General features: G+C 34.0%; 1 non-coding gene across 1 annotated transcript; it reads right to left on the reverse strand.

The window, feature by feature from the left end:
- Positions 1-1,052: 1,052 nt before the first annotated feature.
- TRNAF-GAA (transfer RNA phenylalanine (anticodon GAA)) lies at positions 1,053-1,125 on the reverse strand. The gene has a single exon. It is a non-coding gene; the product is annotated as a tRNA-Phe (tRNA).
- Positions 1,126-5,137: the final 4,012 nt, after the last annotated feature.

A 5,137-nucleotide genomic window follows, 5' to 3' on the forward strand; every position in this document is an offset into this window, starting at 1 on the left:
TTTGCCCAGGGAGTGAAAATCATAATATTACAAAAAAACTTGCAAACTACCCACCTAAGAGCCTTAATTTCCAACAACTTTAAGATAAATGAATAAAACACACTAAGATTCAAAGTGAAAATTAGAATTGAGCTCATTTAACGCATTTGCAAAGTACTATGGAAAGCAATTATAATTATTTTAATAGAGCAGAAATTTGATAGTGAGGGAATCCTTTCTTGAATTAGTAAATCACCTTGTGATTGTGACAATGTTAGAAGGATCAGTTACTAATTTTGCTAGTATTTTCATGCTATTTTACAGGCATCATATATGAAACAGTTATTCTCATTGGGAATATATGGGATAAATATAAATATATATATAAATATAAATATATGGGAGTATGAAGTATAGGTGAATATTCTGCCCATAATTTTAAAATGGGAGTGCATATATTTGATAATTTTATAAACTATATTTGTATGTTTTAAATGACATTATTGATATAGAAACAACATCATGTAACAACAACATTTTTACGACATAAATTAAAGACATGATTTTCCTCACTGTAAATGCTCTTATGTTAACAACTGTTACTTGTGCCAAATGAGTTCATGAGCTATTGCACATCCACAGTTGTACCATGGTATAGAATAGAATAGAATAGATCAGTTTGGAAGAGACCTTCATGATCATCACATCCGACCTATTATACAACCCACCTAATCAACTAAACCATGTGATCAAGCACCCCATCCAGTCTCTTCCTAAGCACCTCCAATGATGGTGACTCCACCACCTCCCCAGGCAGCCCATTCCAACAGGCAATCATCACTCTCCCTGTGTAGAATTTCTTCCTAACCTCCAGTCTACCTCCCCTGGTGCAACTTGATACGTCCTCTTGTTCTGGTGCTGGTTGCCTGGAAGTTGCAGAGAGCAAGGTCTCCCCTCAGCCTCAGCACCCCCAGCTCCCTCTCTGCCTGGCCACTCTCACCGCAGTCTGTAGCACTGCATGGGGTTGCTGCGGCCAATATGCAGAACCCGGCACTTGGATGTGTTAAAACTTCTGCCGAAACCCGGGATCGAACCAGGGACCTTTAGATCTTCAGTCTAACGCTCTCCCAACTGAGCTATTTCGGCTGCCATATGTAACGCCCATGCTGAACCCAATATGAAGAGGTATCAGTGATGGTGTAATATGTAAGCTACTGTAATATTTGAAATGTTTTCTTTTTTAATTCAACCAATTTCTTAATTATCTTCACATCTTACACCATACTTTTAGCAATGCAGGTTTCTGCAGTGCTCACTTTTCTTAGAGAGTCTCATCATAGTAAAATGATCTCTACAAGCCAGAAGTTTTGGACATTAACATTCAAAAAGGTCTTCTCATGAGATCTAAGCATAGCTTTCAAAAAATTGTACCTTCCAATAGCTTGCAGGTGCAGGGACCATCTGCACAAAATTTTCACTGGCTGTGGGCCATTTCAGTGTTACAATATAATGTCTGTCCCTAAATTATAATGTCATGTTCATAATATATTTTCCCCACATTTATAAACTTAAATAGTCCTCTTGTTTTTATATGGCAATATTTTACAAGTAAACAAAACCATAAGAACATGAATTATAGTTGTACAAATAATTTAAATAATCAAGCTGGATTACTTTTAATGGTATAATATGCAAATTTGGCTTGTTTGCAACTCTACAGATAAAACCTGGGATGTACAAAGCTCTAAGGGTTAGAATATAATGTATTCAGTGCTCATTCACTATCAGAATAATAATTGTCATAAGTAGACAAATAAACAATAGCTCAAATAAACAAATAGACTATAAAAGACAGACTGTTCTTACTCCCAAAGTTGCCTGGTGTGCAGAACAATTTTGCATGACTAAACCCCCAAATTATTAAAGAACTTCTATCATTAAAAGAAACAGATGTTCTAATGATACAAATTCAACTTTCAGGTAACTCCTCACATGGTACAGTTCCACTAGGATCAATACAATCATTGAGTTCAACTATGGAAAATGATTCATTCTTTAGCATTACCGTATGTAAATCATAACTTGTTTGCATATCCTATTGTTCAATAAATATTATTAAACAGACAAGCCATTTTGTTCATTTTCTATAATAAAAATGAGTTTCCCTGAAACAGTGAACACTAGATTCGCTCATGATTCAGTCCTGAGAACTATCAATCAATGCTTATTACTTCAATCTCTTCTCAAAATGAGCATTTGTCTTCACTTCAATCTAATAGACACTGATTAAACTTTTGACACTTTGCCAAGATATATGCAATTATGTAGATGTCTCTGCCCATATATACCTAAATTAAAGCTAGAGGTTGCCACTTTAATACTGTATGATTTGATATAATTGCTCTCATCACTAGGAAAAACTATATCTAAATGAACAAACAAATTAAGCAAACACACACAAATAAAGGGGAGGAAAAAAAGTGAAAGACAAAAGCTTTCATTCTCAGCAGGTAGCACACTAGCATAAATTATATAATTGCATATCCTGCTCATAATCTGGTGAAAGCTCAACTGATGTTCGTAGGTACTCATCACAGGTGGCATACAAGGCATCAATAATTGCAAGGTCATACCCACAACACCATAATCAACATTCTATCATCAGTTCCATGATCACATTTCCAAGGTCTGTAAGCTTTATAAGATTAACATTTTCTCTAGAATTATTTTGATACAAATGAGTGTAGCATAAAAGTTGAGCTTTTTCTCAGGATTTAAAAAGAAAAAAAGGCCTTTGATTTGTTTTGTGTGTGACAGCAAGGGTTCTTTTCATCTTTAGAGAACAATTTCTGCTCTCAATCCTGTCTTCCTTCACCTTGAAGGTTTTATAGTAATGAAATATGGCAGGTACTTAATCACTATTATGTATTTGAGTTTTTGAAAAATACAGTTTTAAAATAAAGATCTTCTGCTTTCAATTTATGAGAAATAATTTAATAAACCATTTTCATGATCAGTTAGTGATAACCAATATTTTAGTACTACAAGAGTCATTTACATTGTCTTTCTAAAATAAGTAGCCACATGGAGAGATAACTCACAATTTTCAGAAGTACCGAGATAGAATATGTTCTAGAACCCACAGAATATAAGTAGTAAAAGTTAGAAATACACTCTAGAGTCCCAAGATAACTTTATCCTCCTTGGCTTTGTCTTGAGACATGTTTTCCAGATAAATGGTGATGTTAAGAAAGAAATACTTTTACATTTTCCTGGACTCCAATTCAGTAAAATAGGTGAATGATAAAATAAATTAGATTACAATATCATTCTCTGAATTCGTGCAGATAGAGATATGACATTGGGTTTAGTTCATTTTTCTTCCTCCAGTCTGTGATTATACTTCTATCGGGGAAAAACTGCATTCATGTTTTTTTGTTTGGTTTGTTGCTTTGAGTTTGGTTGGTTGGTTTCTCTGAGAAGCACAGAAGGTCATACTAAGGAAACTTCTCAATGAATTAAGACATAAATTAGCATGTATTATACATAAGGTAATTTTGTAAGTATATATCATATATAAGGTAATTTTTTTTTAGGTGCTGGTTTTGGAAGTAAAACACCTCTAAAACAAATCTTTAGTGCTGTTCTTTATTACATTTCTTATGCTGCATTTATTGTGTTGTAAATTAAATGAAAAAGGAGCTGTCCCAATTTGTGACAACTCCCACACCTATAACCAGGATGTATCACATCTCATAATTACATCTAAAGTCAAAGTAGTTGTAGCTTCATGTATATAACTGTGGCTTAGTATATATTCATTATTTTAGGGAAAACAAAAAAACAACCAACCAAAAAACATGCAAACAAAACCACCAAAAAGCCCACAAAGCCCAACAAATAACTTCTTTCCAATTAAAACAAACAAACAAATTAACAGCACTTATTTTCACTTTTTTGGGTTTTTTTTTTGGCTGTAGGTATTCTGACAAGGGTGAAATACAGATGACTTTGTACTTTGAGAATGACTAGAATACATGTAGATCTTAAGCTTAGCCCTGTGTGAACAGCAGAATAACTCTGCCTCACAATTCACACATTTATCTGAGATATGTGGAAGGCAATTATTTAACTGATTATTAATTTCATGTTAGAAAACAGGTTTAAATATTGTTCAGACTTTATTACATCTTAATCTTTTAATATATTCTGGTGGGAAAGAGAAGTGGAGTCCTCCTCCTTGTTAAACTCTTACCATTTAAATAAAATAAATTATCATGTAATAATCACTATATAGCAATGCTTTCATGCCATAAGTAGGTGATATATTTGACTCCAAGCTCCATCCTGCAACAGTAACCTATTACAGTGACTGAATAAATTTATTCTGCTAAAGTCTTTTTTTTTTTTTTTTGGCTATGGCAGGAATCTTAATTGAGCAAGAAATGTCTATCTCTTCTGGGATTTAAAGAGTGAGAAGCATACCAAGATTCCAATTTTCTCTGCAAGACTGAAATCTCCTATTTGTAGGCGTTTCGTGTTCAAATTTGACATTGCTCTGACAAATGACTTTATACTTACTTCCTCAAAGATACATGTTAGTTTTAACTATAACATCCAAATAAGCAGTATTAACCAATGACTTTTAATACTATTGCATATAACAGCAGTGACAGAATTATATTAATGTAATGTCTACCTAATTATGATATCTGTGATTTTACAGCAATTTAACTTCCAGACAGCTTGGTTGCATGGTTTATTTGATTAGGTGGCGTTGGATGATGGGTTGGACACGATGATCTTGAAGGTCTCTTCCAACCTGGTTAATTCTATTCTATTCTATTCTATTCTATTCTATTCTATTCTATTCTATTCTATTCTATTCTATTCTGTTCTGTTCTGTTCTGTTCTGTTCCATTCCGTTCCGTTCCATTCCATTCCATTCCATTCCATTCCATTCCATTCCATTCCACAGGCAGTGACAGGTCTAGAGAACAAGTATTACAAGGAACAGCAGCAGGAAGTGGGATTGTTTAGTTTGGAGAAGATGATGCTGTGGGGAGACCTTATTGCTCTCTGCAGCTACCTGAAAGGATGTTGTGGCAAGACTAGGGGTCGGTCTCTTCTATTTTGTTGACCTAATTTAACATCCTTT

This window comes from Dryobates pubescens, chromosome 7, assembly GCF_014839835.1.
Source record: "Dryobates pubescens isolate bDryPub1 chromosome 7, bDryPub1.pri, whole genome shotgun sequence".
In the NCBI taxonomy this organism is placed as follows: Eukaryota; Metazoa; Chordata; class Aves; order Piciformes; family Picidae; genus Dryobates; species Dryobates pubescens.